General features: G+C 35.2%; 1 long non-coding RNA gene across 1 annotated transcript in view; it reads right to left on the bottom strand.

The window, feature by feature from the left end:
* Positions 1-2,571: 2,571 nt before the first annotated feature.
* LOC107970476 (uncharacterized) overlaps positions 2,572-9,655 on the bottom strand; it is a 73,383-nt gene continuing 66,299 nt past the window's right edge. Inside the window, exon 4 of the long non-coding RNA XR_001713065.4 lies at positions 2,572-4,470. This is a non-coding gene — a long non-coding RNA (uncharacterized LOC107970476). The remainder of the gene's footprint in view (positions 4,471-9,655) is intronic.

The raw sequence follows: 9,655 nt of genomic DNA, 5'->3' as shown, positions 1-9,655 counted from the left end.
GGTTATGGTGTTATGAGCCTACTGTAATAGGACTACCTCAGAGTGAATATTAAAAAAAAAAAAAAAACAGGTACCGAAAAATAACAATTATAGAAAACATTTTCCAAAAGCCCAAAACTCTAGGCTTATATGAAAGAAAAGATGATTTTATAGCTACATCCAGGAGCTCGACATAATCCACTATACTGCGCTATGAGTTTGTCTGAAATCCTTTTCCTTGCTTTTCAGAATAACATTTGGAAATCTTTTATCACTACAACAATGTTTTAAAGCACTAGTAGGTTTTGAAAGGCATGTCATTTTAATATAAGCAGGTCATTTTAATATAATAGAAAATAAACCACAAACCAATTGAACTATAACTTCTTTTAAAGATCTTGTGCCAAGCTGAGCAATTTAGAGTGGCAAAACTCAACAAATAAGTGGCACTTAAAGTCTTAGCTTACAGCTAAGGTCCAGTGAAACTTTATTTGGTTTGGAGTATGAAGCATCAGTCCTGCTATGTGTCACAATTTTCAACAGACTCCTAAATTCCCCATCACTAACATTAGATATACAATGTCATTTGAGAGATTTTGTTTTATTTTGTTTTGTTTTAACAGAGCATGAGTAACAACATAAATATTGATATGAAGACTGGGAAAACATTGCTATTTTAAGAAACAGACTACACCTACATGCCGACTGCTCAGTTGTTATATGAGAAAAGCAGGATTCTTTAGTAAATTAGTGCTCATCTGTGTACACTAATTTAGATAATTGTTTTACATCACTTTCCAAATTGCAACGTAATTCCATGTTTATATGTCTGCTTCCTTGCCCAGACTGGAAACTCCTTGAAGACAGGAATCAAATTTTCTGGAAAGGTGAATAGGTCATAAATCTCAAGAACTCACTGAGGAGTTCCTGGTGTGGAGGGGTGAAAAGATGCTCAAACAGCCATCACGTACCAGGAGAGGAACAAAGAGCTACGGGGTACAAAGAAGGGACCAGTTTTATTGCACCCAGGGGTATTGGGAGATGAATCACACCATAGACGACACTGGAACCAGACCTTAAAAGATAAGTAAGATTTCATCCCGACAGGGAAAGGCATTTCAGGCTGATCAGACCACACAAGCAAAACAGAAGGCGTGAGAGTAAATGGACCATTCCTGGAAGAGAGGTGTTCAATGATGCTAAAGCCTAGGCTGGGATTGGAGGTGGGGGACATGCACACTATGTACAAACCAGAGAGGAGGCTATCTAAATTCTACATGTGATTATGTCACCTTTACCTTTTGTACATGGGGATGTAGTGTGAGCACTTCCAGAATCTAAAAGTGTTCACGAAGACTGATTTTTAAATGTCCTGATTAAGGACAAATTTATAACAATTTTAATTTTTGAATTAGTGCTATCAAATTATATAAATTTGTGCTTTAGCACTATCAAATTATATAAATACATATTCACACTTGCATAGGGTTTGTCTCTAATACAGTACAACTGATTTCACAAGACACACACAAAAATCTATCACATTACTCTATATGGGTGCATTAAGAAATATGTCTCAATCACTCTTGAATCAAAGTAAGTATTAATAAATTTCCCTATCTCCTAAAGGGGCTCATTGAAATTTGGCTCAAGCTTTAATCCTAAAACTGTTCACAGGAAAAGACAACACAATTGTAAATAATATGGCTCTAGTATCTTATCTAAAAATTTATTTATTGAAAATGGTTTTTATATTTAACATTCAAAAACAACAGCTTTTGTGAATAGGCAAAACAAAACATAAGAATTACGTAATTCCAAAGCTAGTCATTGTTTTTGGAGAAAATTCTTTCAATTGATTAATATCATCATTCACTATTTTTTAGCTGTTGTATAATACAGACATTGCTTCTACAAAATAAAAAGAAAAATAATAATAGTAATAGTAATAATAATAATATGGTAGTAGCTAATGATTTTAGCATGATCACTACCTGCTAGGAAGGAAGCCAGAGACTTTACTTACAAGGTCACATCTAAAATTCCTATAAATTCCTAAAAGTACATATTTCTAGCCCTATTTTTAATAAAAGAAGACACAGATAATATCTTTTGAGTAAGAATACAGGCTAGTTGATGGCAGAGCCGGGATTCCAATCTGGGTCACACCCTTCCAAGTCTATGGCTGTAACCACTTATAATATGCTGCTCTTTCTAAATAATGTTAGACTGTTTCTCTTTTAAAAAATGAGTTTGGCTGAATTCTGTTTGGAAAATAAAGATCAAGAAGGAAAGAGAGGAACAAAGAGAGAGGGAAAGGGGAAAGAGAGAAAGAAAGGGAAGAGGAAAAGAGACGGTGAAGAGGAAAAAGAGGGAAGAAAAAAAGAGGGGGAAAAATCAACTAAACCAATAACCTTAGTTTTCTGGGTGTTCCTGTAACACTCTCTACTTCTCATTCTACACACTTCATACTCTTTTCCCTGGTCTAGCTCTGCGATAGATTGTAAGCTCCATGGGGGCAGGAACTATGTCTGTCTTGATCACAGCTGTACTTCTCTAGGGCCAGTAGAGAACCAGCACATAGTGGGCATTCCATAAATAAAATACAACAATATATTTTCTTTTTCTCCACGGCTTGAATATTTCACTTTTCATGTTGTCCTGTTCTATACATGGGCTCAAAAGAAATGTGCCAACACCTAAGACTATAAGGATAGAATAATTTTTTTTATACTGTACCTGCACATCTGCAATCACAGATTATTTATGTCTATGTAGCACTGTCTTGCCGTTGCCATTAGTATGGGCCTCCTAAGTAAGGCCACTGGAGTCCCATGGTTCTGTCCTTATTTACCCATCTCTGACTGGATGCTAGGCAAATCTAAAACAAAGAGTAGGGTTCTTCTGCCTTCTAACTTTGTAAAATATAATTCTCTGTGAGACAATTTGAGGATAATGCTAGAACCAGAAATTTCACCAGCCTCAGCATTCCACAGAGGTCAAAGCTCACTTTAATCTTTTCTTTTAACCAAACATTTACAATGAGCCCAATTAAGAATGGCTTTCAATAGGACTATTGCCCTACTTCATACTGGTAATCAAGAAATGATAAGTTTCAATCTGTAAACATTTGCTCCATGTTCAAATTTGAAAAACTGCATATTTATTTCATAAATAAATTTACCTAAGTAGTTTAAATGTGTATCACGTATTTGGCCTTTCAATGCTAACTTTGTCATTTGTTTTGCTTGAGCTTCATCAAACACCTGTTTTGTACTGACACCCTTATAAAAAATTTTTTTCTGTTTTTTTTTTTTTTCCTTTGCTGTTCTATTTTCCCCCCTTTTCTCTTCTTTCCCAAGTCCTTTGCTTTGGGGGCTAAAACAGCAATTTTTATCTTTATTCTAAAATCCCCTCTTCTCTCCGTGGTCGGGAGGAGATTTTTTTTTCTTTGTGTTAAAATTATTCACAACTCACAGAATGAAGGGTGAGCACAAAATAAACTCCAGCTCACGGGGCGGGGGAAAAAAAGTGTTGTTTGAAGAGTAGGGCTTTGGAAAGTTCACTGAGCTCAGGACAAAATAAACAGAACTGGAACTAACTTGAGAGCAAGAATATTCTGAGCGAGAAGCCAAGCGGGTAGCCAGAGCAAAACAGAACGTCCTGAACGTCCATTCTGTTTTCATTTCAGGAATTAAGAATACCTTAGACTTCACTAATTGTTTTGATCTGAGTAGTCAATTTGAAGTTTCAGTAAACCCAGAAAAAACCTGGAACAACTTTGATGAGACGTAAAAATGCAAACAGTTTACTTAATATTTAAAAGAAAAAACGAGGAGCGGGTGGGAGGGAGGTAGGAAGAGAGAAAGGAGAAAGAAAGAGGAGAGAGTACCTTTGAAAGTTTTTAAAAATCAGTAAAATGTAATTTGTCCTGAATATTTTTGACACGAGTCACCCTTAATTGCCATTTCTGCAAGGTGTCTCAATTACGAGAGTACAACGTGGCGGTCTAAATGCCTACACATTTGTCTGAAGAAGGAAAAAAAAAGCCACAACATTGTCTATTCAGTGTCAAAAAGCCTTTTCTTTAACTACAGAGGGCTTGGACAGAACTCAGGAAATACTTCAGCTGGAAAAGAAATGTTAAAAGCTACCCTTCAAGCTATTGGAAAACCTATTATCAAATGTTAAAACCTTTAAAAAAAAAATCCATGAGTGTCCCCAGCATGATGACATATCTTTGTTTAGCAAAGGTTGATCATCATTGATAACCAAAGACAAAATAACAATGGATGCAATCTAACTGCTAATTAGGAATCGCGAGGCTTAAATTAAGAAACTCAGGGAGAACAGGTATCTGATTACGTATGTTCTCTCAATGCCGGCACCACATTTACTTACAGAAAATGCAGTAGATGTTTCTCTTTATCACATCTCTAAGTCATAATGTCAGCATTTTAGACTCTGCTAGCTGTCACTGTGTGTAAGAACCTAAAAAGAAAAAAAGAAAAAAAAAAAACCAGCATAACTTTCCTTCAGAAGAAAACACTGTGGAAAAATATACATAGTGTATATGCATATGCAGACAACCTTTCACTATTTCTTTCGGTTCATAGAACATAATGAGAATTAATTAGCACATTCCTAAATCATTAGCCCCAATTTCCTCTCTAATGTGTGCATCTACGCATAACTGAAGATTTTGTAAAGAAAGGAGACAGAAACCAGAAAGCTGGGGTCAGAGGCAGATGCACAGATGCACGTATAAATGGATGCACTGTGATTGTACCTCTTTGTGATGCATAATTACAAATGATTTTAATTCAACCCCTTCACTATGAGCTATCCCTTTTTTTCCCCTGTTCTAAATACGATACCTATAAGACCCCCAAATTCATTTCTTACAGATTTTAAAGATTTAAAAATTTCTCCAAAATGCCACATGTCAGTCAAAAAAGAAAATGATTGGCTTTTAAAATTATAATTTAAAGCACATTGACTAGAGGGTATGTTTTCATTAAAATTTAACCCCTTTTTAAGCTCAGACGTCTGGGGCTTTTAGGAACATACTGAAAATTTGGGTTTTTACCTCCATATCCTTCTTCCAAACAAGAGCTACAAAATAAAAAGCTCTGAATGGCAATAGACAGTTTCCCATGTTAATATAAGACGATGTCTTTCAATATACACCTCAATACAGTATTGCTCATACTCATTTGAGATACACAGAAATACATAGAAAAATCAAGAGCCTATCACTGCCATCTGTAAATGTTTAAAAATTAAATCTAACAAGTAAGCTTTAAGTAATAAATATATGGAAACCTTATTTTTCTTAATGGGATCAATTTATGTCCCCTAAGGGGATTTTTTTTTTTTTTTAGCAACCTTTTTCTACTATGAATAATCATTCTTACATCATGGTAATATTCCATTAAAACATAAATTATTTTAAAAGAGTAAGATATTTGGCAAAGCAGCCCCTAAACATAACAATACCATACAACAAAATGATAGATTGTTCAAAACAGTTTATTTTATTTTTTCTTTATGCCAGCTTAAAACAAATTACTTCTTGGTGGTTACACAAATCTATACAGGTGATAAAATGGAAAAGAACTATACAAAACAATAGAGTGCATCTAAAAACTAATGAAATCCCCATATGATCTGTGGTCTAATGAATAGTATTTTGTCAAAGTCTATTTCCCACTTTTGATATGTACTATGGTTATATAAAACGTTAACTTTGGAGGAAGCTGGGTGAAGGGCATACTATAACTCTCTTATTTTTACAACCTCTTATAAGCCTACAATTACTTCAAAATAAAATATTTTTTAAGAATTACTTCTGTATGATTTTTATAAGTCTGAATTCCCAGACATTGTGTTGGATTTTCGCACTCCAAGGAATGGAATAGATTCTCACTAAAATTCAGATCTATAACTTATAGAGAGATTTCTGAAAGGTTCAAAAATACATCCTTCAATTGACTCAGATCAGAAGGAAGTCTGATATAAGCATTATCTTCAAAGTCCTTATCAAGACCATATTTCTAATCTTCTTATAATTTATTTGCCCTAATCTCGGTACCTTCCCGCAGCTCCAGGCAGAAATGCCTCTACATCTCACAGCAGTAAAGTTTAGTTGTTAAGAGCCTATATTCAAATTGCTGCTCTGACATTACCTACATGACCTTGGTCAAGTTGCTCCCTCTCAGAGCTCAGTTTGCTCATCTGTGAAATGGGGATAATTATAGTATCCCCTGCATAGGGTTGTCATGAGGACTGAGTGAGGTCATGAGTGTAAAGCCCTAAACACAATGCCGGGCGTCTGGCAAGCACTATGTGAGTATCCAGAACCACACAGGGCTTCCGGTAAATGCTTGTCCCTCTTCTTGTTAACTGTGTGATCTAACCTCTCTACAAGCTTCAGTTCCCTTGCCTGTAAAAGAGAATCATTGATGCAGTGTCTCTACTACAGTAAGTGTCCAGCACTGGACTGTTTCATGAGTGTTGCTCTTTTCACATTACAAATATTTGCTACAGCTCTCTGTTTTGCTGCACTATGAGATCTTAAAAGGTAGAAGTCAGGTATTATTCCATCTTTCTGTCTCTTGGCCAGTGTAGGCACAAAGTAGATGCTCCATAAGCATTTGTGAAATTGTCATTTTTAAAAAGCTACTGATTGAAAAGTGAAATATTAAAATAAGCCATTTGAACCACATCACAAAGGATTATAGGAATGAAAATGACATTACACTTTGACGCTTTTGTTGCCCCAAATTTTTCTTTTTAGAGGATGGTACTTTTAGGTTTTCAGATACTGAATTTGTAAAACTAACCCTCCAAGGGAGTGAGCTCTGGGTTCCTAACCATAGTAGGCATCCCCCCAAAATCTTGAAAACCTAAGGACTAGAGCAACTAAGTGGGTGCAAGTTATGCCCATGAGACACCACAAATCAATGGGATGCCTCACCTGTCTTAATTAACATATTCCAATGTGCTTTGGGTTAAATAAATACTCTTGAACATTTAACAAATGCTCACAGTAATAACTTCGACTGCTACAGTTCTCTATCACACCATTTATTCCTGTGTTCTTTCTTCAGCATTATAAAGGGGCCTCTCCATAATCCTGAAGTCATTTAGAAGACTGGGATATTGTATTCAGGACATAGTTGGTTTTCTGTCAGAAGTACTTACTGACTGTGACTCGAGAAATCCTCATACAGATAAATCTAACACCACAATAATCCAATATTTTTTCTCCAAAACAAAGCCATTAGCATTTTATTAGAAGAAATATTTCATCTCTCTCTCTCTCTTTAAACATGCCACAGATGTAGCACTCTGTGTGGGTTGTTAGAAAGTCAAAGAATATAATTTCTTGATTAATTGCCATACACAGGATCCAAGTTATGTACAATTTTGGTAGTTAACCCCACCACCTCCCATAAGCGGTTACTGCTAAACCTTCCAAATAAGCACATTTATGATAAATCACTTGGAGCTGTTTAAGTGGATCAGGTCTTAAGCTATTCCTTGGGATAGATCATGTCATTTTCAATGTGCACGAACTACAGGAGAGAAATTCCACTGTAAACCTCTGCTGCGGTATCTTCGTTTCCCTTGCAGGCTTCAGGGAGTCTCAGTCAATATTTCTTATCTTATTTTTAAATATCTTGTGGTCTCAGAAATGGTTGGTGATTCAGAAATTACATCAGGAGTCTAAAGATAGACTACGGGCTTATGACTTCAATAAATGCAGCGGTTCTATAACAGGAAAAGAAAATGCCTGTTGGTTTTAAGACTATTGGGAATCAAAAGAGTTATTCTTAGTTTGGCCAGTTAGAGTCTATCTCTCCAAAAGCAAGTTACCTTCTCTTCTCAACCATCCATCTACTTAACTGGGTGCATGAATATAAATCACAAGGCCTCCTAGATATTTATATACTGCTGAATTCAGAGATATGGATACCTTTTTATAGACTCTACCTCCACCACTACAAATTGTTTTGTGAAAGAGTTTCCATGTTGGTTATTTTAAAAATGGAATAACTGATTTGATTTGGAAATGACAGTGGCAAAAGCAGGGGAAAAAATCAGGTCTCCCATGTACATGGTAGATGCTCCTTTATGTCACCCTACCTCAATGAGTTATTCACCCCACATTACTATAAGGCAACCTCTGGCATGAAAATTCTTTGCAGGTGACATTGGAGGAGTTATGCTCCTCCTTTTCCCGTACAGGCACAGCTGCAGCTCATCTTATTTCAAACAGGATTAGTCCACCAATGCATAAATGACAAGAAACTGGCTCCTCTTGCCTTCTTGACCAATTCAGACTCTCAGACATCTTCCTCATTTCCCTGAAAGTTTATCTTCTTTTACAATGGAAATGTGTTTCCCTAAAAGTGAATGTATTTGGGTTTTATCCAGACAACCCTCCTTTCTTTAGTTCCAAGTGGGGGCGAGGTGGAGGGGTATATAAGAATTCTGGTACAAATGACAGTCAATGAATCATGAATTTCTAGTAAGAAAAAAAACAGTACCTATTGTTACCCTTTTCTTGAATCTCCCACCCATCTAATTATGGGTTAATATATTTTCACTTAAAATTTTAAAATTAAATTTTTTGAATACACTTTTAGATTCATATTACTTAAATGTCCCATAGTAAACATGAACCACTTTTGCAGTTAAAAGTGTTCTTTTAAAATAAATCTGATAAAATTCTATCTATCTTTTTCTTCTTTTAAAATGGAAAATACCATAAGGAAATCTCTCCGATATCTGTGCCAAGTTTTGTTTGCCTTGGTTTTTTTGTTTGTTTGTTTGTTCAGTTCTGGTTTTGCTTTTTAAGTTTCCCTGACCCTTCTAGATGGTCTTATTATTAGATTAGAATTCTTTCAATAATTGACTACTAAAAAGTGTTTTCCTGAATATATAGACTGAGAATGAAGGGGAAAAACATGAAGAAAAATGTCCTCTAAGTTTTCCTACACATATCCTATAATTTTCCAGTTGGCTTAGCCACTGAACATATTTAAATAACCAACCAACATATTTATTTAACATTCGGCAGATGGACATGATAGGAACATCATGATTTTCAGATGTACTTTTATAACTGCAAGGTTTTCTTCGTGCCAGGATCACAACAGGTTCTTAAGGTAAAGCCGCCCCTACCTGCTGTTTCTTCAATGTTGGAGCAACTCTCAACCTAAACATGTCCACTCAGATTAATTTAAATCCCTGACATTAAAGTGGAAATCAAATCATTCTCTTCAATCTATTTTTTACCAGCAGCATAAAAGAGACTATTTTACATGTTAATAGTAATCTGATGTGGTTGTATAAATCTGATATAAATATGATACTCTGTTTGGAAATGATGCTAATTTAGTTTAAAATGGAGATTACATTTCAACTTGTAAAAGAGCAGGATGGAATATTAGCATTCATGGCTGTTATATAATTTCCCTTTACACTACACAAGTGTTACTCAAAATCTTTTCTGAGCCTCTTTGTCCAAAGATTTCCCATTCTTCCTATAAGAAAAAGGACTTCTCTATTTAACTATAAGTTAAACAGGTGGTACAGACCCTTGAAAAAAGATTAACAACAACATTATAAATGCATTTCTGAAGAAACATTTGAAGTTACAATGTAA

This window comes from Pan troglodytes, chromosome 2, assembly GCF_028858775.2.
Source record: "Pan troglodytes isolate AG18354 chromosome 2, NHGRI_mPanTro3-v2.0_pri, whole genome shotgun sequence".
NCBI lineage: Eukaryota > Metazoa > Chordata > Mammalia > Primates > Hominidae > Pan > Pan troglodytes.
The sequence above is the reverse complement of the archived record's forward strand: the minus strand, read 5'-3'. Positions and strand labels throughout refer to the sequence as shown.